General features: G+C 40.7%; 1 protein-coding gene across 1 annotated transcript in view; it reads right to left on the reverse strand.

The window, feature by feature from the left end:
- The window catches only part of LOC150076763 (uncharacterized), a 408,267-nt gene extending 383,931 nt beyond the window's left edge, over positions 1-24,336 (reverse strand). Inside the window, exon 1 of the mRNA XM_090386915.1 lies at positions 24,300-24,336. The gene's annotated coding sequence lies outside the window, so the exon portion shown is untranslated. The remainder of the gene's footprint in view (positions 1-24,299) is intronic.
- Between the last annotated feature and the right edge of the window lie 604 nt (positions 24,337-24,940).

Here is a 24,940-nt window from a genome sequence, read left to right on the forward strand (position 1 = left end):
GGTTAAAGAAGCACTGCAGGATCATCTAGACAAGACTTCAGTTATAGCTGGGACACAGCATGGTTTTGTTAAGGGGAAGTCTTGCCCGACCAATTTTATTGGATACTATGATGCAGTCACAAAAAGAACTGGATGCAGGGAATAACTTTGATATTATATACTTGGATCTTAGAAAGGCTTTTGATACTGTTGCACATGGAACACTGCTGCACAAATTGGAGCAGCGTGGCATTGGAGGCAAATTGCTGCTATGGAAAAAGGGGTGGTTGAGGAGGAGAAGACAGAGATTGGTAATCAATGGACACTGCTCATCGTGGACTAATGTTATCAGTGGAGTCCCTCAGGGTTCAGTGTTGGGTCCATTATTGTTTTCTGTATTTATAAATGATATTGATGATGGTATATCAAGCTTAATGTCCAAGTTTGTAGACGATATGAAGGTTGGCAAGGACACTACTGACACTATGCTGCTGCAACAGGATCTGGAAAGGTTGAGCAGATGTGCTGAGAGGTGGCAAATGAAGTTTAACATTGACAAATGTAAAGTACTACATATGGGAAACAGCAACCCCAGAGAAACTCAACTCTGTGGTACTACACTGACAGTGGTAGAGAATGAAAGGGACCTGGGGGTGGTTGTGCAGGCTGATATGAAGTTCTCTGAGCGGTGCAGACGGGCTGCAAGAGTTACTCTAGGTGTGGCCCGACCATTGCCTTATACAAGGGAATAATCACCTCCTTATCCCTGCTAGAAACATTCCAATATATCATTGACAATACACCATGAGCTACTCTTGCAGCCCGTCTGCACTGCTCAGTGAACTTCATATCGGCCTGCACAACCACCCCCAGGTCCCTTTCATTCTCTACCACTGAAGGATGTAGAGCTGTTGGAACGAGTACAGAAAAGGGCAACAAGTTTAGCGAATGAAACAAAGGGGTGCTCTTACGAAGAAAGGCTTATGTTTTGTAAATTACAGTGTCTGGAGACTAGGCACCAGCGAGGTGATCTGACAGAGGTGTATAAAGCCTTGAATGGTTAGAGCATGCTCAATGCTGATGGGATTCTTCCTCTTGCTCAGAATAATCGCCTGAGAGGGCATAAATTCAAATTGAGGAAAGACAGCTGTAGGGTAGATGTGCGGAAATTTGCCTTTACCCAGCAGGTGGTTGGTTGGTGGAACAGACTGCCATCCCTTGTCGTGGAAGTTAATAGCCTAAATAAGTTTAAGGCTTAGCTGGACAGGTATTTCGAACGAACAGAGGGGAGAAATGGAAGCGGTTTTTTTTTGGCTGATGCTGCATAAGCTTGCTTTCTTGCATCAAATGTCTCTACTAATGCTTATGCTAAAACCTTTGACAAACGATGCAAAGCAAAACAGTAAAGACTTTACTTATGTAAGGTTTGTTGATTTTGATTTTTGTGGTGCAAAAACTTTACTTATGTAAACTCTAGAAGGAAGGGAATCAGATTGGTTCACCTGACTTCTGTGGTTCGATTGTTGATAAACCTCCTGAGGTAGCTGACAAACTAAATGAGTATTTTGCATCTACATTCACACGAGGAGTTATTCACAGAGGTGAAAGCCACGTTTATGAATTCTGTCAGGGAGCTAAATGATTTTGTAAAAACTGAGAGCAAAGCGAAGGAGAAATTGAACATAAGAAAGGCTCCTGGGGGTAATAGTAACAGTAATAGATGCTTTGTGATACAAGAAAGCATCTTATGTTCCATCAGCCAAAAAAAAAAAAAAAAAAATTCACACAGCCATTCCCTCTAAAAGTTTGTCCAGTTCCTCCTTGAACTTGTTTAAGCTATCAACTTCCACAACAACAGATGGAAGTTTGTTCCAGGCAATTAACCACCCGCTGGCTAAAGGCAAATTTCCGCACATCTATTCTACAATTGTCTTTCCTCAATTTAAATTTATGCCGACTTAGGTTCTTAATCTGAGAAAGCAGAAGAATCCCAACAGAATTCAGCATGCTGAACCGATTCATGGCATTATACACCTCATTCAGATCATCTAGCAGGTACCTAGTCTACACTGAAATTTGCAAAACTTAAGCCTCTCTTGGTAAGAGGACCCCTTCGTTCCCCTCACCAATCTTGTTGCCCTTCTCTGTACATGCTCAAGAAAATCTACATCCTTCTAAAATGCGGCCTCCAGACCTGTACACAGTACTCAAGGCATGGCCTGACCATCGCCTTCTACAAAGGGATAATCACCTAATTTTCCCTGCTAGCAAAATTCCTGTATAACATTGATAAAACCCCATGACATGCTCTGCCAGCATGTCTGCATTGCTCAGAAAACTTCATATCTGATAGCACAATTACTCCTAGGTCTTTTTCATTTTCTTCCACCCTAAGTGTAGTACCACATAGTTGGTATGTTCCTCTTTGGTTACTTCTACACATAAGCAGCACTTTGCATTTGTCAATGTTAAACTTCAGTTGCCATTTCTTAGCCCATCTGCCGAAATTTTCTACACTCTAGATCCTGTTGCACTATCACACTGCCATTACTATCATTATCAGCTCCATTAACCTTTGTATCATCTGCAAACATTGACTCTAAGTCTGATATATCTTCATCAATATCATTGATAAATACTGTATACAAAACAACAGTGGGTCAACCCCGAACTCTGTGGGCCTCCACTAATAATATTATTAGTCCACAAAGGTCAGTATCCATTAATTACCACTCTGTCTTCTCCCTCTCAACCACCCTTTTATCCATTGTAACAACTTACCCTTAATACCATTCTGCTCCAATTTGTACAGTAGCCTTCCATGCTCAACAGTGTCAAAAGTTTTCCTGAAATCCAAGTATATGATATCAAAATATTTTTTGCACCCAGTTGTTTTGTAACCACATCATAGTATCCAATCATATTTGTCAGACAAGACTTTATCTTAACAAACCCATGCTGTGTCTAAATTATTGCTGCAGTCTTGTCTAGATGATCCTATGATGATGTCGAATAGGCTGAGGTGGATTGTATCTATCCATTATATTAAAGGAAGCTGCGAAGGAAGTCAGAAAACCCTAAGCCATAATTATGAAAGCTTCATAGGACTCAGGGGAGATTCCCACGACCGGAGATGTTCAAATATGTCCCCAATTCACAAAAGGGGATCAAAGGGTGACATAAATCACCCCGGGGGCTCAATCTTGTGAGTATGGGCTTGGCACAACCAGGGTCCTGAGCTAGATATCATAATTCTTTTCTTTCTTGGCTTCCCTTCTATTTCTGACTCTTGCTCTCTCTCTCTCTCAGGGTAACTCAGAAATATTTTTGGCCGGTGCATGCAGCATAAGCCTCGGGCTTTCTTGCACCATATAGCTAATAAATAATTACAGACCTGTTAGTTTAACTTCTGTTCCAGGAAAATTAATGGAGGCGCTGGATAAGGAATCAATGCAGTATCATCTAGACAAGACTGCAGTTTGATTTGATTTGGTTTTTTATGGCGCATTGGCAGCTAAGGCCATAATGCGCCAAGTCAAATTTTAAAATGCTATTAAACATTTTGGTAGCCAAGGCTACCACGTCAAACAATTATTGTGTTAAAAAGGTATAAAAGTAAAAGCATAAAACTTAGATCTTTGTATAAAAATTAATAAATTGTAAAAAGTTAAAAACGTCAGACATATTGTGTCTGTCACCTACAATCTGACTGAGTGTAAATGGCTCAGTCAAATTATTAAAAGCGGTAAAATACAAACGTCGTGCTTCTATAAAAACAGGACATTCTATTAAAATATGACGGACGGTTAAAATAACATTACATATCTCGCACATAGGTGGGTCATCCGCCCTCAGCAAGTAGGAATGGGTTAGATGACTATGACCTATGCGGAGCCGAGCAAGAACAACTTCCTCTCTTCGGACCCTGCGTAGACTGGACTGCCATTGCATAATTACAGGCTTGATGTGATGTAATTTATTTGTATCCTGTCCATGCCAAGAATCTTGCCATTGTGAAAGCAATTTAGAACGTATTATTTGCCTGTAGTCTGTATAAGGGACTGACAGGCAATGATTATCCAGGGAAATGGCTGATTTGGCAGCGGCATCAGCCGATTCATTTCCCCGGATCCCAATGTGGCTTGGGATCCAGCAAAAGCGAATATCGAATTCTAATTTCTTGAGAGAAAAAAGAATCTGCCGGATCCTGGACAGGATCGGATGAGGGTTAAAACCCACCGATACCAGAGCCTGTAACACGCTCGATGAATCGCAATAAATCATATACCTCTGGTAGTCGCGATTTTTAATGTGATCTAGGGCTGTTTGTATTGCATGCAACTCTGCAGTATAAATGCTAGTTTCTTGTGGGATCTTATAGTATAATGTTTTGTGAGGGAACACAACAGCAGATCCCACATGACATTCTAACTTTGAGCCATCTGTATAGATTGGCAGAAAGTCAGAATACTGCTGTCTATATGATGCAAAGAGTTGCTGGTAGACAGATGGCGGTGTAGTAGCGTTCTCCCAGATCTTAAGGGAGAAGTCACAAGTTGGAAAATGAGCATGCCAGGGTGGAAAGAATTGCCTTGGTGACTGGGCAACGTTGTCTACCGTCAAGTTCAGCTCATTCAGCAGCCCTTGAATGCGAATACCAAAAGGTTTGTTGGCAGTCCGACGGGTGTTGTAGAGGTTTTCCCAGCGTGGCTCAAAAACGGATGGCCACGTGGGATGATCGGGCAGGGATTTTAATTTGAAGGCGTACTGTAAGGCCAACTGCTTACGTCAAAGAGACAGAGATGGTTCATTTGCTTCAACGTAAAGGCTTTGGACAGGAGATGTGCGAAATGCTCCAGTGGCTGTCCGGATGGCTTGATGGTGGATTGGATCTAACCACCAAAGTGCACTATCTCTAGCAGAACCATAGACCTGAGACCCATAGTCGAGTTTGGAATGGACAAATGCCCGGTAGAGACGAAGAAGGGTAACACGATCTGCGCCCCACGAGGTTGACGAAAGGGCACGAAGGATGTTAAGCCCTTTGACACATCTTGTCCTCAGCTGACGAATATGTTGTAAGAATGTCAGCTTTTTGTCGAAAATAAGTCCAAGGAATTTGAATTCTGCTACAACTGGGATGTTATTTTGCCCAAGCCTTAATTCTGGGTCAGGATGAAGATTACATCTGCGACAGAAGTGTACACAAACAGTCTTCTGTGATGAAAATCTGAACCCATTAGCCAAAGACCAAGCTGTAAGATGGTCAATGGTTTTCTGCAGTTGCCTTTCAATGACCCTCATATTGCATGAATGACAAAATATAGCAAAGTCATCAACATAGAGGGCATTGTTTACAGTGGGTGGAAGTTGTTCTGCGATAGAGTTTATTTTGATTGCGAAAAGAGAGACACTTAGAACGGATCCTTGTGGGACTCCCTCTTCCTGAGAGAAAACTCGAGAGAGGGTGGATCCTAAACGGACTTGAAATTGGCGATTCGAAAGAAAGTTTTTAATAAAAACAGGAAGGTTACCTCTAAGACCAAAGTTATAGAGGTCTTTTAAAATCCCAAATCGCCAGGCTGTGTCGTATGCTTTTTCAATATCAAAGAAAACTGCTACCAAATGCTCGGATTTAATAAAAGCATCACGAATGGACGTTTCCAATCGGATTAAATGATCCAGAGTGGATAGATTTCTTCGGAAGCCGCAGTGTGTCCTGGAAAGCAGACCATTTGTTTCTAAATACCATACGAGGTGTGCATTAACCATTCTTTCCAGGACTTTGCACAAACAGCTTGTCAGAGCAATAGGACGATAGTTACTTGGATTGCTAGGGTCTTTTCCTGGCTTTGGGAAAGCAAGGACGATAGCCCTTTGCCAGGAATCCGGAAATTGTTTACGAATAAAAATTCTGTTAAACAGAATTAAAAGGTGATCCTTAGATTGTGGTGAGAGGTGTTTAAGCATTTCGTAGTGGATGTCATCAGGCCCCACAGCACTTGCATGCGTGAGAGAGAGTGCTGTATTTAACTCTTCCTGTAAAAAGGGCTTGTTATATGATTCAAGCCCTTTTGAAGAGAAGTTCGGTGGGTTTTTCTCACTTTTCTTTTTCAGGGCCAAAAACTCTGCGGGAAAAGATGTTATTGCAGAGATTTTTGCAAATGTTTCCCCTAAAGTATTTGCAACTGCAGTTCGATCTGCAATTGGACATCCGTTATGCTTGAGGATCACTGAAGGGCATGGTGAATATTTTCCCTTCATTTTCCGGATCTTATCCCAGACTACTTTTGAGCTAGCAGCCTGAGTTATGGAAGATGTAAAACGAATCCAAGATTTCCTTTGGCTCTGACGTCGTACATAACGTGATTTTGCACGTGCACGTTTGAATGATATTAAATTTTCAGTGGTGGGATATCGGCGGAATATCCCCCACGCTTTGTTTTGTGCTTTTTTTGCTGCCGTGCATTCTGAATTCCACCAAGGTTTGGGAAATAGTGGGAACCGGCTGGATGATTTTGGGATTGCAATTGCAGCTGCTTGGACAATCGTTTCTGTGACATACATGACTGCTTCATTGATTGGCTCCTGACTGACTGTAGTGATGTCAAAGTTTGCCAGATATTGAAAGGCATTCCAGTCAGCCTGATCAATCTTCCACCGCGGTAAACTAAATGGCAGGCAGGGTCTACCACTAGTTAGGGTTGTTATCACGGGGAAGTGATCGCTTCCATATGGATTTTCTTCTACCTCCCAAGTAAGTGAAGGAAGGAGAGAAGGGGAGCAGATAGAAAGATCACTGGCAGAGAATGTACGGGTAGGCATGTGGAAGAAGGTGTTTGTTCCCACATTTAAGAGGGAGAGGTCATTGTCAGTGAGCATATGCTCTATGACTCGTCCCCTTCCATTGGTGTTAGTACTACCCCACAGAGTGTTATGTCCATTGAAATCCCCAAGAATTAAACATGGGGAAGGCAATTGCTTGATAACATCATTAAGGTCTGTCTGGGGGATGTCTATCCCAGGTGGCAAATAGACAGAGCAGACAGTTAATAAGAACCCCACTGAAAGGCGAATTGCTACAGCCTCAATGCTAGTTTTAAGCTGCAAAGGCTGAAATGGGATCTGGTTGCCGATGAGGATTGCGACTCCTCCGTGAGCAGGACTATCCACAATTCTATCCTTACGAATGATGGTAATGTTATGCATAGTGGGTCGTCATTTGCCTTTAAATAAGTCTCCTGTATGCAAAAGCAAGTTGGTTTGTGCTTTTGCAGGAGTGCCTTGATGTCATCAGTATTTTGCCGGAATCCACGACAGTTCCACTGTAGGAATTTAGCCATTATTTTGGCTTGGTGGGTCCATCAGGCGGCTTCCGAGGTGCTGAGGGCTTATCTTTTTCAGTTCTGGCCTTCTCCTTCCTGGGGAAGTATGGACGCTGTCCAGTGTCCATTTCCTCCTCAGCAAAGAGCTCCAAAACTGAGTCTTCTTGTACCTCCTTCTGCTCAACATCCATGTTTTCTTGGGTACTAGGTGGTATTTCACCTTTCTTATTCTTTTCTTTTGCATTTGCTTTTGTTATTTGTGGAGCATTAGGAGGTACCGATATAGGAGTGGCAGCTGATTGGTTTTTCTGTGCAGGTTTTTGGGAGCTTAAAAGATAACGTGCAATGGGAGTAAATGATTCTTTTGGAGGGACGGACATGTCCGCCTGAGTCCCAATCGAACACCTCCCTGCTACCTTCTGGGCGTAGGTAGGTTTTTTGATGTTAAGAGGTTTCACTGCTTTCCTTGACTCCTGGTACGATATGTTTAGCTCTGCCTTCAGCCGTTGAATTTCTTTTTCTTCTTTCCACCTCTGGCATGCTCGTGAGTAGGCCGGGTGTTCGCCGTCACAGTTAATGCAGGTGGGTTTCGTGGCTGAACATGCTGTTGTTTCGTGATCCTTTGCACCACATCGAGCACATGCAAGGACTCCACGGCAGGCCATTTGAGAATGTCCATATTTCTGGCATTTAAAACACCGTAAAGGGTTTGTAACATATGGATGCACTGGACAGTTGATGTAGCCAGCTTTAATCTCATCAGGAGGTTTGGGAGAGTTAAAAGTCAGGATAACGCTCCTGGTTTTAACAATTTTTCCATCCCTTCGCGCAGTGATTCTCTTGACACCAGTAACTCCCTGTGGTTTTAATTCGGAGCAGATTTCCTCCTCGGTGACATCGAGAAGGTCCCACTCCGAAATGACACCTCTCGATGAATTTAGTGTTCTGTGTGGTGTCACTGTTATGGGTATTCCTCCGATTGATGTTACTCGGAGTAGATGTTCAAACTGCCTGTCATTTTTTGTTTCAATAAAGAGGTCCCCAGAACAGAGCCTCTTAACTGATTTGGGTGTACCTGCTAACCCATCCAACCCTTTTTGTATAAAAAAGGGTGACATTTTACCAATCGGTGTTTCGTTAGTGGAATGCATTATTAAGAACCTTGGGACAGGCCCTGATGGTAGTTCGGTTCGCTGCCGCTTTGTAGCAATAATGCTATCTGCCTCTCCATCATTATTTTCAGATAAGGACCGGGTTGGGGCCCCGGAAGGAATATGTTTATCAGGATTCATGAAGTTTTGAAGTGATTCAGTGCCCGGGCTCCCCACCCACCACGGAGCCCAAAGGGACGCCCACTACCCAGCATGCAATAAATGCGCTCGGGAGTGGAACGCCAGGGCTACCCAGACACTATACCCGCACCGCTGCCAGCCTGAATCCTGTCCCTCGGACCATGAGGGTAGGGGCGTGGCATTGACACGGTTGACCCTCGCAGGCGAGCCTACTAGCCGATTGATCCTAGCCGGGCCTTCCAGGACCACCCGTCTTGTCGAAGCAGGGGCCAAAGTGGTGTATTGAAGCTGGGCCCCTCAACCACCAGGATCCCCCTTTCCGAATTTCCACGGGTCGCAGCGCACGGCAAACACGCCGGATTCCATTGGTGTAAGCCTGGAACCTGGGCTGTGGGCGTTGGATCCCAGTGATGCTAGTCTGGAAGTCCAGCAGCGTCACTGGGAGGTCCCCTCACCACGTACAGGTGCCCACGTCGAGGGGCAAGACCGCAGTTATAGTTCAGACACAGTATGGGGATTTGTTAAAGGGGAAGTCTTATCTGACTAATTTTATTGGATACTATGATGTGGTCACAAAAGGTAATGGATGCAAAAAATTATTTTTGAATCGTATACTTGGATTTTAGGAAATCTTTTGATACTGTGGCACATGGAAGAATACTGTACAAACTGGAGCAGTATGGCATTAAGGGCAAGTTGCTACAATGGATAAAAGGATGGTTGAGTGAGAGAAGACAGAGAGTGGTAATTAATGGACACTGCTCTTTTTGGACTAATGTTATTAGTGGTGTCCCCCAGGGTTCGGTGTTGGGCCCATTGTTATTTTCTGTATTTATCAATGATATTGATGAAGTTATATCAGGATTAATGTCTAAGTTTGCAGACAATATGAAGATTGGCAGGGTTGTTAATGACAGTATGCTGCTGCAACAGGATCTGGAAAAGTTGGGCAAATGGGCCGAGAGGTGGCAACTGACGTTTAACATTGACAAATGTAAAGTACTGGATATGGGTAGTGCACAAACATATCAACTGGGTGATAATACACTCAAGGTAGTGGAGAATGAAAGAGAGCTGGGGGTAATTGTGCAGTCAGATATGAAGTTTTCTGAGTAGTGCAGAAAGGCTGCAAGAGTGTCTTGTCAATGATATACAAACATTTTTCTAGCAGGGATAAAGAGGCGATTATCCCCTTGTATAAGGCAATGGTCAGGCCACACCTTGAGGCCTCATTTTAGGATGTAGAGCTGCTGGAACAAGTATAGAGAAGGGCAACAAGATTAATGAATGGAACAAAGGGTCACTCTTATGAAGAAAGGCTCAAGTTATGCAAATTACAGTACCAGGCACCTGCAAGGTGATCTGATTGAGGTGTATAAGGCCTTGAATGGTTTGAGGAAGCTCAATGCTGATGGGATCCTTCCTCTTGCCCAGATTAATCACCTGAGGGGAACATAAATTCAAATTGAGGAAAGACAGTTGTAAAATAGATATGCAGAAATTTGCCTTTAGCCAGCAGGTGGTTGATAGTTGGAACAAACTTCCATGTGCTGTAGTGGAGGTCAACAACCTAAATAAGTTCAAGGCAGAACTAGACAAACATTTGAAGTGAATGGATGGGTGAAATGTGAAGGTGTTTTTTTTTTTTTTTTTGGCTGATGCTATATAAACTTGCTTTCTTGCATCATATGCCTTTTCTAATGCTAATGCTAAAGAAGCTAATTTTGTGATAAGTGAGAGGAAAGTGGAAGAGTAATTGTTGAACATAAGAGGGGCACCTGGGGTGGATGTGATCAGTCCAATTATGTTAATGGAGGCAGCAAAGGAAGTAAGCAAACCCTTAGCTATAATTATGAAAGCATCCTTGTATTCAAGGGAGCTCCTGACAGGCTGGAAATGGGCAAATGTATCTCCAATTCACAAAGTGTATCAGAGGGTGACATGAGTTATTACAGACTGTTAGTTTAACTTCTGTTCCAGGGAAAATAATGGAGTCACTGGCTAAAGAAGTAATGTAGTATCATCTAAACAAGACTGCAGTTATACTTCAGACACAGAATGGGTTTGTTAAGAGGAAATCTTGTCTAACCAATTTGAATGGATACTATGATGTGGTCACAAAGGAACTGGATGCAAAAAATAACTTTGACATCTTATACTTTGATTTCAGGAAAGCTCTGATTACTGTTGCACATAAAAGACCACTGTACAAACTGGAGCAGTATGGTTGCTATGGATAAAGGGTTGGTAAAGTGGGAGAAGACAGTGAGTAGTAACCAATGGACACTGCTATTCACAGACTAATGTTATTAATGGAATCCCATGGGGTTCAGTTTTTAGCCAATTACTGTTTCCTGTATTTATCAATGTTATCAATGATGACATATCAAGCTTAATGTCCAAGTTTGAAGATGATACAACAGTTGGCAGGGTGGTTAATGACAGGAATGGCAGTATGCTACTGCAACAGAATCTAGAAAAGTTAGGCAGATGTGCTGAGAAATGACAATTGAAGTTTAACACTGACAAATGCAAAGTACTACATATAAGTAGTAGTAACCTCAGAGTAATAATGTACCAACTCTATAGTACTACACTCATAGTAGTGGAAATTGTAGAAAACGTGGGAGTAATTCTGTATTTGGATTATGAAGTTCTCTGAGCAATGCAGACAAGCTGCCATGACAGCTCATGGGGTTTGTCAATCATATACAGGAATTTTGCTAGTAGGGATAATGAGGTTATTATCTCGTTGTATAGGAAGGATGTGGAGCTGCTGGAATAAGTGCAGAGAAGGGCAACAAAGGGAGTGCTCTTACAAAGAAAGGCTTCAGTTCTGCAAATTGCAGCATCTGGAGACTAGGCACCTGTGAGCTGATCTGATTGAGATGTTAAAGGCTCTGAATGGTTTGAGCAAGCTAAATGCTGATGGGATTCTTCCTCTTGCTCAGATTACACACGAGGGAGAATAAATTCAAATTGAGGAAAGACAGTTGCAGAAGTTTGCCTTTAGCCGGCAAGTGGTTGATTGCTGGAATGAATCTCCATCTGTTGTTGTGGAAGTTGAGAGATTAAATAAATTCCAGAAGAACTAGACATACTATTGGAGGGAATGGATAGATGAAACGGGAAGTTTTTTTTTTTTTATTTGGCTGATGCTGCATAATCCTTCTTTCTTACATCATATGCCACTGCTAATGCCACTATCCTTATATGAAAAAGGTTGAATTGTTTCTCTTATATGCAGGAGGGCTAATCCAGAGAAATGCTAGTGGAAAAGGTGGTGGAATTCTTGCGGAAGAATTCCACCACCAACATCCAACAAAGTCCCAGTGTTGACGAGGAACACTGTTAAAGCACAAGTTGTCATCTGTATGGATCAAGTTCATGCTAGACAAATTACATATCATTTACGTATTAGTTTAGTGTTAACTAACTAGAGGTCTACACAGGCCTAAATTTTTTATTTTTACCTGGCCCGGCCCGAGCCTGAAGTCTAGATGGTGCAGTCCGGTCCAGCCCGACCCGAGCCTGAATTTTTTTTTCAAAGAACTGATTTTTATCCCACCCCCGATTGAAGCTTTTTATACAAATAAAACCACTAGGATTACTTTGAAGTTACGTAATAATAATAAAAAAAAATAAACTTTCAGATTCAAAATTCAATACTGATAATTATATAACAATAATAATTATCCAAAATAATTATCAATATTAATTATATAAAAAAGAAAATGTAATAAATTTTCAATTTACCATATTTAATATAATTCCAAAACTAATATTAATATCCACCTCTATTTAAATTAACAAATTAGAACTGACTGTCACATCTGTCACTGGCAATTCTCACTGTATGAATGATGAGTAATCATTCACCTTACCTGTATTTCTATTATTGGTCAGTACTCTAAGAATGTTCTTAGAATTGAAAGTAGGTCAACCCAAAATCGCAGATTTAGTAGAACTAGGGATTAACGATATCACACTTTTAATAAATACTGTATATTGTACACACTAAGAAGGAACGCACTGCCGGGGGACATAATGACTCATATCATACTCTTGATGTAATGTAAATTGCAACTTACTGCCCGCTTAAGGGTAAAGGCTACTTTACTGAGTAAAAATTCAGACTGGGTTATTTCCATGAAAGAGTACAAATTTCGGTGAATTTTGGAGAAGTTGCAAAAGTGCACCTTGTTGGTCAATTAAGTGTCAAAGGAGAACTAATATACATTTTTTCTAAAAAAACCTTTAAAAATTTAAATGCATAACAAAATATTTAAAAATTATATATATATATGTAGGAAATAGTCTGAAAATTTTGGAAATAACAATTCATTACAATTATTTGTACCCGAACCAAGCCCAAACATTGTTCATGTTGCCTGGCCCGAGCTTGAACATCCTTCTTGTTACCCGGCCAAAAGAGGCAGGCCCTGGCCCAAGCCGACCTCTAGAACTAACACATAATAGTCATGATATAATAATGGAAATCATTAAAATACGCAAAAAAATTGATATATCCCAATTCTTAGTACAATTCAGTAAACTATCAGACTAAATTTCAAGATCCCATTATCAGTCTAATTATAACTAAACTACGCTGATTGGACAGAAATCACATATAAGTAGTAGTAACCTACCTAGTAACGGGCAGGCCCACCTTTCGCCTGGATGAGGGCAGTCACGTGGTAAACATTGAGTCCACTAGTTATTTCCAAGTGCATTTCCATCCATGCTTGTTGCACCGCTGTCCCCAATTCCATCGCATTCCTGGGTGGAGGATCCAAAGCTCGAACAGACCTTTCCACAGCATCACAAAGATGCTCCACAGGGTTCACATCCGGTGAGCAGAGAGGCCATTCCATGGTGGTAAAACCTACGGAATGCTCTTCGAACCATGTTCTAGTCACCACAGCTCTGTTGGAAGTGCATTGTCCTGGTGGAAGAGCTCATTGCCCTGTGGGTGCACAATGACCATGAAGGGATGCAGATGGTCTGCAAGGATGGACATGTAACCTGGACAGTCCAGAGATGCATCTAGATGTACCAGAGGTCCCAATGTGTGCCAGTTGAACATGCCCCCAGACCATTACCAACCGTCCACCTGCTTGAACCTTGTTCCAAGTTCCTTGTTGACATGACTGGTGCATAGCTTCATGCGGTTTCTGCCAAATATGTACCCTCCCGTCCGATCGAAATAACTGGAAACGGAACTCATCAGAGCAGGAGACCTGTCTCCAATCATTCAAGATCCAGTGCCAATGTTCTTTTGCCCAGTTGAGGCATAGAGTCCTGTGTCGTGGTGTTAACAATGGGACTCTGGCGGGTTGGTGGCTCCCATAATCTATTGCTGTTAATGATTGCCTGATGGTCTTGTTGCAGACATTTCTGGCACCCCCCTCGTTGAAGTCAGTGGTGATTTGTGCCACTGTCACTCTCCAGTTGACTGAAACAATGTGAGACAGACATCGACGGCCACATACATCCACTACCTTTCTATGCCTACAGTGCTGTCCACGATGAGATGTTACTCTGAAAATGGCATATTCCCAATACACTCTCGATACTGTCAAACGGGGATAGTGCAATTTCTGTATCACCTCCACAATAGGGTCACTCATGCATTGTGCACCCACTATCATCCCTCTTTCAAAGTCTGTTAATTCACGATGTTTATCCATATTGACATTGAATTACCAACTACGTGAATGCAGTGTACCTATATACCTGCCAAGCGGTGGGTTTGTCCACTAGCTAGAGGGGTGACAGCGTTGCATTCCCAAGGAACCAGGTAACCAATGAATTCTGTCCTTTCGGTGTAAAGCAAAGAAAAGGAAATATTAGCTTTAGCAGGGCATATGATGCAAGAAAGCAAGCTTATATAGCATCAGCCCAAAAAACCACCCTTCCCATTTCACCCATCCATTCACTCCAAATGTTTGTCTAGTTCTGCCTTGAACTTATTTAAGTTGCTGACCTCCACTACAACATATGGAAGTCTGTTCCAACTATCAACCATCTGCTGGCTAAAGGTGAATTTCTGCACATCTATTCTACAATTGTCTTTCCTCAATTTGAATTTAAGCCCCCTCAGGTAAGTAATCTGAGCAAGAGGAAGAATCCCATTAGCACTGAGCTTGCTCAATCCATTCAAGGCCTTATACACCTCAATTAGATCACCTCGCAAGTGCCTAGTCTCCAGAAGCTGTAATTTGCAGAACTTAAGCCTTTCTTGGTAACACCAACCCTTTGTTCCACTCACCAATCTTGTTGCCCTTCTCTGTACTCGTTCCCGCAGCTCTACATCTTTCCTAAAATGAGGCCTCCAGACCTGTATATAGTACTCAATGTGTGACCTGACCATTGCCTTATACAAGGGGACAATCAACTCCTTATCCCTGCTAGCAAAATTCCTGTATATCATTGACAAGACACCATGAGTACCATCCAGTTGATACGTTACTCTGGGGTTACTGCTATCCATATGCAGTACTTTACATTTCTCAATGTTAAACTTCAGTTGCCACTTCTCAGCCCATCTGCTCAACTTTTCCAGATCCTGTTGCAGTAGCGTAATATCATTACTGTCATTAATAACCCTGCCAACCTTCGTATAGTCTGCAAAGCTAGACATTAATCCTGATATAGCTTCATCAATATCATTGATAAATACCAAAAACAACAATGGGCTGAACAATGAACCCTAGGGGACTCCACTAATAACATTAGTCCATGAACAGCAGTGCCCATTGATAACACGCTCTCTCTTGTCATATAAAATGACAAGAATCAGTTCTATGTCTGCAGTAGCTCCTGGAGATAGTCAATCAGAGATTCTCCAACCAAAAGATATCTAGCATCTGCAGACACATACACTCAGAGGATGACCATCAAGGGACAGAACTCCCAATCCAGTAAATAGCCTTCAAGGAACAGACCTCTAAGATCTTGATATTGAAGAAAAGTCTCAAAGACAGGAAACAGCTGGGTTCAAGAACCACAGATAATTTTAATTTAATTTGTTTTTGACTATTAAATTTGGGCTGATGAGAAAATAGAAAAATGGTGTGTAAATTTATAAATTTTATTAATTTTATCATTTTAAATTTAATTTAATTAAATAAAAGTTGCCTAGGGACATTTCTCATGCTATTGGCACTTAAGCAGGATAATCTCATTCACAACTGTTCGCTTACTTCAGTAGATGTGAGCAGGTGAGGTTGACGCAGAGAAGCCAAGTAAGTTATTGTTTTCCAACTTGCGATTTTTATAGTAAGAGAAGGGTATGAGATTGAAGCAGCAAGTCGCCCCATGCCACACCTGCTTTTTATCACCTACAGTGCATCAATGCACTGTAAGTGAAATTTGTTTAATGTGGTGGTTGGAGGTGGGTGATTTTCTGTAGAATCTTAGATTTCAAACTTCAATCTTCATCTTAGAATTTAAACTTCATATATATTTAATAGTTCTCTTCTTTCAACATTTAGTAGTAATTTTGAAGTGTCTTTTTCATTGCTTTAGTTTAGTATTATTTTGGTCTGATGATGAAATTCCAAAATAGATCTGAAACACTGCCAGATAGCCAAATAGCTTACTGAATTGTACTAGGCAGTGGATACATATATATTTTTGTGTATTTTTATCATACATAAACAGACATGATTTACAAGTGTTTATATTATTTATTTTTGAATTACTGTTAACAATCCATGGCATGCCTTTCACACAAGACAGATTAAAACATAAATAACACAGAAGAAACCATCACTACAATGCTGATCCATTTAGCTATAAAAAAAAATAAGTACAGAAAGTTATCCTTTCCATGTCTATAATGTATAGCAGCTGTTAAACTCTTTGGCACCTGACCCTCACTTTCTTTTGTTTATCATCTCTGCACTCTAAAATACTTTATTCACTTAACTATAATTCATAAAGCCAAACAAGAAATGTTTTTGGATAAGTGGCATTGGATTAGACAAAAATCTAACAGATTCCTAGGGTAGTGAAGTTGTATACACCACCCTCTCTATCAGAGGTGTAGTGCAGAAATTTACCACCTGAAGCAGCAAGTCGCCCCATGCCACAGCTGCTTTTTATCACCTACAGTGCATCAATGCACTGTAAGTGAAAACTGCTTTGGTGTAAAAGTGCCACACTACATGAATTTATTTAAGCTATCAACTTCCATAACAACATTGGATGGAAGTTTGTTCCAGCAATCAACTACCTGCAGGCTAAAGGTAAATTTCTGCACATTTATTAGCATTAGCAGAGGCATTTGATGCAAGAAAGCAAGCTTATGCAACATCAGCCAAAAAAAAAAAAAAAAACCCACTTCCACTTCACCCCTCTGTTCGTTCAAAATACCTGTCCAGCTGAGCCCTAAACTTATTTAGGCTATCAACCTCCACCACAAGGGATGGAAGTCTGTTCCACCAACCAACCACCCGCTGGCTAAAGGCAAATTTCGGCACGTCTATCCTACATCTGTCTTTCCTCAATTTGAATTTATGCCCTCTCAGGTGATTATTCTGAGCTAGAGGAAGGATCCCATCAGCATTGAGCATGCTCAAACCATTCAAGGCTTTATACACCTCTATCAGATCACCTCGCTGGTGCCTAGTCTCCAGACACTGTAATTTGCAAAACTTAAGCCTTTCTTCGTAAGAGCACCCCTTTGTTCCACTCACTAACCTTGTTGCCCTTCTCTGTACTCGTTCCAGCAGCTCTACATCCTTCTTGAAATGAGGCCTCCAGACCTGTATACAGTACTCAAGGTGTGGCCTGACCATTGCCTTATGCAAGGGAACAATCACTTCCTTATCCCTGCTAGAAAAATTCCTGTATATCATTGACAAGACACCATGAGCTACCCTTGCAGCCTGTCTGCACTTCTCAGACAACTTCATATCTGCCTGCACAAACACCCCCAGGTCCCTTTCATTCTCTACCACTGTCAGTGTAGTACCACAGAGTTGATACGTTGCTCTGGGGTTGCTGTTTCCCATATGTAGTACTTTACATTTGTCAATGTTAAACTTCATTTGCCACCTCTCAGCCCATCTGCTCAACCTTTCCAGATCCTGTTGCAGCAGCATAGTGTCAGTAGTGTCCTTGACAACCCTGCCTACCTTTGTATCGTCTGCAAACTTCGACATTAAGCTTGATATACCCTCATCAATATCATTTATGAATACAGAAAACAATAATGGACCCAACACTGAGCCCCTGAGGCACTCCACTAATAACATTAGTCCACGATGAGCAGTGTCCATTGATTACAACTCTCTGTCTTCTCCCCCTCAACCACCCCTTTATCCATAGCAGCAATTTGCCTCCAATGTCACACTGCTCCAATTTGTGTAGCAGTCTTCCATGTGCAACAGTATCAAAAGCCTTTCTAAGATCCAAGTATATAATATCAAAGCTATTCCCTGCATCCAGTTCTGTTGTGACTGCATCATAGTATCCAATCAAATTGGTCAGGCAAGACTTCCCCTTAACAAAACCATGCTGTGTCCGAGCTATAACTGAAGTCTTGTCTAAATGATCCTGCAGTGCTTCTTTAACTAGTGTGTCCATTAATTTTCCTGGAACAGAAGTTAAGCTCACAGGTCTATAATTACTTGTGTCAGCCTTTGATCCTCCTTTGTGAATTGTGGTCACATTTGCACATTTCCAGTCTATGGGTACCTCCCCTGAGTCCAAGGAAGCTCTCATAATTAATGCTAAGGGTTTGCTTACTTCCTTTGCTGCCTCCTTTAATATAACTGGATAGATCCCATCCACCCCGGGTGCCTTTCTTGTGTTTATCTTCAACAATTTCTCCTCCACTTTACTCCCAGTTATTTCAAGATTCTGTAGCTTACTGCTAAAGTTGAATACACCTCTGGCATTCCCCTCGCTGAATAACTCCTCGTGTGTGAATGTCGATGCAAAATATTCATTTAGCTTGTTAGCTACCTGAGCAGGATCATCAACAGTTGACCCATCAATATCAAGTGGACCAATCTGATTCATCCCCTTCCTTATAGAGTTTACATAAGTAAAGAACTCTTTGCTGTTTTTCTTTGCATCCCTTGCCAAGGATTTCTCGTAATCTGCCTTCGCTTGCCTAACCTCCTTTGTAACTTGGTTGCATATCAACTTGTATCTATCATAGGCTTCTGTGTCATGTGTTAATTTGTAAGTATCCCATGCATTTTTCTTCTGCATTTTCTGCCATATGCCTCATTAGTTCATTTGACATCCATTTTGGCCTAAACCTTGAACAATATTTCTTAGTTGGTATGTAAAGCCTAGTAGCTTCCAAGATAAGTTCTTTGAATGCTTCCCATTTTGAATTTGCTGTTCGTAACATCATCAGTTGGTCCCACTGTATAGAATTTAAATACTGTCTCAGTCCATCGTAGTCGCCTTTACGGAAGCAATAACCCTTCCCTTTACCCCTAATGGTAGTTACCTCTTTGAGTAAATCCCACTTCAGCACACTGTGATCACTGCCACCTAGTGGTTCATTTATCTGCAGATTCTTAATGCATGAAGAATCACTGCTGATAATCAAATCAAGAGTATTACTCCCTCTAGTTGCCTCCCGAACATGCTGATGTAGAAAACAATCATCCAATAAATCCACGAAAGCCCTGCTAGTGTGTGAGTGACCAGCCCCCAAATTCCAGTCAATATCTGGGAAATTAAAATCTCCCATTATAAGACTCTCTGATTTACTGGCCCACTCTATTTCCCTGTACAGTTTCTTATTATACTCATCAGAGTCATTAGGCCTATAGCACACTCCTACTCAAAATTTTGATCTCCCAATGCTTATGTCACACCAAACTGACTCAACACTCCACTGTCCAGCGATGTGGATTGGCTTCACTTCCTTAGTTTTTATGTGTTTCTTAACTAATAGCATAACCCCTTCCCCCCTTCCTATCCTGTCTATCCTTTCTGTAGACGTTGTACTCCCCAAATTCCAGTTCTGCATCCCTTATATCTGTGTGACACCACGTCTCTGATATCCCAACAATATCTGCCTTCGATGTTTTGAGCAATACCTCAAATTCATCAAATTTGTTTACTAAACTCCTACCATTGGTGTACACGCAAGTATATCTGCACCTGTTTCTATTCTTAGCTACCCTAACACAAACCATGTGTTTACTTGTACCGCAATGGCTCCCAGCAGTCTCTGAAATATCAAGCATCTTGTTTTTCAGGCTTCTGCTCATTCTAATAGAAGCAGTGCAAGAATCTCTTTCACCTCTGCCAGTGGCTACTGTCAATCTATTGGTCTTTGTCTACAATGGTCTTTCCTCAGTTTGAATATATGCCCTCTCAGGTTTGTAATCTGAGCAAGAGGAAGAAACCCACTAGCGCTGAGCCTGCTCAATCCATTCAAGGCCTTATACACCTCAATCAGATTGGCTTGCAGGTGCCTAGTCTCCAGATGCTGCAATTTGCAGAACTTAAACCTTTCTTTGTAAGAGCACCCCTTTGTTTCCCTCACAAGCCTTGTTGCCCTTCTCTGTGCTCATTCTAACAACTCTAGATCCTTCCTAAAATGAGGCTTCCAGACCTGAATGCAGTACTGAAGGTGTGGCCTGACCATTGCCTTATACAAGGGGTTAATTACCTCCTTATCCCTGCTTGCAAAATTCCTGTATGTCGTTGAAAAGACCTCCATGACCTACTCTGGCAGCCTTTCTGCACTGCTCAGAACACTTCATATCTGACTTCCCAATTACCCCCAGGTCTCTATCATTCTCCACTACCCTGAGTGTAGAACCACCCAGTTGGTACATTTATCTGGAGTTACTGCTACCCATATGCAGTACTTTGCATTTGTCAAGGTTAAACTTCAGTTGCCACTTCTCAGCCAATCTACCCAACTTTTCCAGATCCTGTTGCAGCAGCATACTGTGCAAACTTTGACATTAAGCTTGATATACCTTCATCAATATCACTGATAAATATACAAAACAATGAGCCCAACACCGAACTCTGCGGGACAACACTAATAACCTTAGTCCACGAAGAGCAGTATCCACTGATTACCACTCTCTGTGTTCTCCCACTCAACCATCCTTTTATCCACTGTAGCAACTTGCCCTTAATGCCATACTCCTCCAAGTACAGTAGTTTCCATGTGCAACAGTATCAAAAGCTTTCCTGAAATCTAAGTGTATATAATATCAAAATTATTTTTTGCATCCAGTTCCTTTGTGGCCACATCATAGTATCCAATCAATAATGTTGTACTTTCATGAAAATGTGTCAGAACACAGTCCATGTTTATCAATTCTTCAGGTTATCAAGATTATCAAGTGTTATAGTAGTAGTAGTAGCAGTAGAGGTGGCATGTGACGCAAGAAAGCAAGTGTATGAGCTTATAATCAGCCAAAAAAAAAAAAAAAATTTCACACAACCATTCCCTCTAAATGTTTGTCCAGTTCCTCCTTAAATTTATTTAGTCTATCAACTTCCACAACGACAGATGGAAGTTTGTTCCAGCAATTAACCACCCGCTGGCTAAAGGCAAATTTCCACACATCTATTCTACATCTGTCTTTCCTTAATTTGAATTTATGCCCCCCTTAGGTTCATAATCTGAACAAGTGGAAGAATCCCTTCAGAATTCAACGACTTATACACCTCAATCAGATCACCGCGTGGATGCCTAGTCTCCAGCCACTGAAATTTGCAGAACTTAAGCCTCTCTTGGTAAGAGGATCCCTTCATTCCCCTCAACAACCTTGTTGCCCTTCTCTGTACACACTCAAGCAAATCTACATCCTTCCTAAAATGAGGCCTACAGACCTGAACGCAGTACTCAAGGCATGGCCTGACCATTTCCTTATACAGACGGACATTCACTTCATTTTCCCTGCTAGCAAAATTCCTATATATCATTGACAAAATCCCATGACCTGCCCTGGCAGCCTGTCTGCATTGCTCAGAAAACATCATATCTGACTGCACAATTACTCCCAGGTCTTTTTCATTTTCTACCACCTTTAAGTGTAGTACCACACAGTTGGTACGTTTCTCTGGGGTTACTTCTACCCATATGCAGTACGTTGCATTTGTCAAGGTTAAACTTCAGTTGCCACTTCTTAGCCCATCTGCCCAAATTTTCTAGATCCTGTTGCAGTAGCACACTGCCATTAACAACCCTGTCAACCTTTGTATCATCTGCAAACTTCGACACTAAGCCTGATATACCTTCATCAATATCATTGATAAATATACAAAACAACAGTGGACCTAACACCGAACACTGTTTGACTGCACTAATAACATTAGTCCACGAAGAGCAGCACCCATTGATTACCACCTTCTGTCTTCTCCCACTCAACCATCCTTTTATCCATTGTAGCAACTTACCCTTATTACATTCTGCTCCAATTTGTACAGTAGGCATCCATGTGCAACAGTGTCAAAAGCTTTCCTGAAATCCAAGTATATGATATCAAAATTATTTTTTGCACCCAGTTCTTTTGGAACCATATCATAATATCCTATCAAATTTGTCAGACAAGACTTTCCCTTAACAAACCCATGCTGTGTCTGAAGTATTGCTGCAGTCTTGTCTAGATGGTCCTGCAATGCATCTTTAACAAGTGACTCCATTATTTTACCAGGAACAGAAGTTAAACTAACTGGTCTGTAATTATTCGTGTCACCCTTTGATCCCCCTTTGTGAATTGGTTATACATTTGCACATCTCCAGTCCTTGGGGACCTCCCGAGTCCAAGGATGCTCTCATAATTATGGCTAAGGGTTTGCTTACTTCCTTTGCCATCTCCATTAATATAACTGGATAGATCCCATCCACCTCAGGTGCCTTTCATATGTTTAACTTCAACAATTTCTCCTCCACTTTGTTCTCAGTTATTACAAAATCATTAAGCACCCTGCTACAATTTGACATTTTCAAATTGTAGCACTTTCAAACTTTAATAACTGGCATTTTCAAACCTTAATAACTCCTCGTGTGAATGTAGATGCAAAATACTCATTCAGTTTATCATATCCATTGTATTCACCAGATGTGGCCCCATTCATTTTAAGGAAAACACACTTTAGGACAAATTATATACTTCAAACTATACACTATGGTGCTACTGACTGCAAATTCTAAATGAGAAGCATTTGAGGAAGTAATTAAAGAAGTGTGATTAATAACTAAGAGATAGTGTTAAAAGTATAGACCGAAATGGATGTTAGACAAAGTGATGAGACTGGTGGAAGATAAAAAAAAAAAAAATGCATGGGATGATTATAAATTATCAGGGGGCCACAGGGTACCATATTCAAGTTATTGCATATAGGTCACAGTAATTCATGAATAACATATCAACTAGGTGGTACCACATCAAATTAATAGAGAACAAAAAAAAAAAGACCTAGGGGTCATTACATACAACCACCGTAAAATTCTCTGAGCAGTGCTGCCAGGCTAATGGGACAGCTCATGGGTCTCTGTCAATGATATACAGGAATTTTACAAGACATGGAGATAACTAACCCATTGTATAATACTCAGGGTGCAGCTGAGTACTATATACAGGTCTGGAAGCCTCATTTTAAGATGAAGGATATGGATCTTCTGAAATAAGTTCAGAGAAGAGCAACCAGATTTGTCCAGAACATAACATGGTACTCTTACCAATAAAAACTTCAGTTCTGCAATTTCAACATCTAGAAGCTAGGCACCTGCAAGGAGACCTGCTTGAAGAGTTTTAAGGTTTTAAAGAGTTTGGGCAAACTAAACACACCCATGGCATCCTTACTCTTTCTCAGATAATACTCATAATGCAATATAAATTTAAATTGAAAAGAATAATTGCAGGACAGATGAGATGAAAACTGCTTTCAGTCAGACAATAATAATTGATTTTTGGAAATAACATCCATCTGGTATTGTGAAAACAGGTACACTGAATAAATTTAAGGAAGAACTAGATGGATTATTAGACAGAATGTCTAATAATAATCTAATTGATGAAGACAGGGTTAATGTTGTTTTCTTTCTTTTGCTGATGCTGTATAAGCTTGCTTGCTTGCATTATTTTGCCACTACTAATAATAATACTAAATAACGATATTTACACTCTCAATCAGTAGTTATAAAATCAAGACAGGTGGTTCAACATAAAGGTGGGGAGGTCTAAAAAAAAGTTAACTGAATGTTGCACTAAATGCAGATTTTTCTCAATTTTTATGGAGCAAAATGAGAATTGCTAAAAGAGCTTGGAATGGACCAGTGCACTAGAATGTTTATCACAAGCATTGGAAATATCATGTATATATTTGATGAGACATTTTACAAAAATAAAATATTCATAAAAATACATTTTATTAATATGCCTAATTTTCATATCAAATACAAAATGCTTCTTGGCTTCAATGAACAGCGTAAGCATACTGTTGCGTTATAAACACAAAAAATAAATATGAAAATAATTGTCTACTGAAAATTAATTAATAAAAATAAACCATTGTTGTGTATAGTAATTGTACTGCTTTTAGTGAAATGTTCGATTATATAAAATTCCAATCCTGTGTCTTTCCTTTTTTTTTATTTATTTATTTTTTTAATTAAATACACAAAACGAGGCATGCCACAAATAACTGATAGCGCTATTTAAATAGTACAGCTGATCGAATAAAATAGACTACTTACCATAGTCTTTTTTTAGGTCATGTGATACAACCAACCATAGCACTGAAAACTGGATATCCCACCGCAGATAAATTAAAAGTACTGATAAAAATGGGAGACGAAAAGATTTAAATTAGTTGCATAAAAAATTTCTGTAATCGGAACTGCAGTAAATGACAGTTGACCCAATAACAACCCCACCATTAAGCAAACGACCCTCCCACGATAGTTTCCTACTGCGAGAGGAAAAAGCGACCTCTTGCGATAAATTCGTCTTGAACTGGCGTAGATAATTGTTTGTTGCGCTAGTGTGGATAAATGTAGACGTGCATGTGTTTATGAAAAATATCACATTATTTTTAATGTTGGATGGTTAATTGCTGATAAGAGAAAGTTTGTTAGTAAAAGGAGTGAGAGCCAAGTTCATATGCCACAGATGTGGCAGGGTTTTAAGTTCGTTTAGTAACTAGCTGTCTTATAAATTACGTTTGCCTTGTGTGTGCTAGCGAAATTGGTATACATGAGACATGTCAATCAATTTTAATTAACACAAGATTTGTAAAAGCAACACGTTTCAGCTAGTTTTTGCCTCGCATCCTCACTGATGGGCACACATGACAGCATGTTGTTTTATGTCAGGATCTGTTGCTGCTGCTGACCCA

This window comes from Mastigoproctus giganteus, chromosome 12, assembly GCF_048544385.1.
Source record: "Mastigoproctus giganteus isolate SK-2022 chromosome 12, ASM4854438v1, whole genome shotgun sequence".
In the NCBI taxonomy this organism is placed as follows: domain Eukaryota; kingdom Metazoa; phylum Arthropoda; class Arachnida; order Uropygi; family Thelyphonidae; genus Mastigoproctus; species Mastigoproctus giganteus.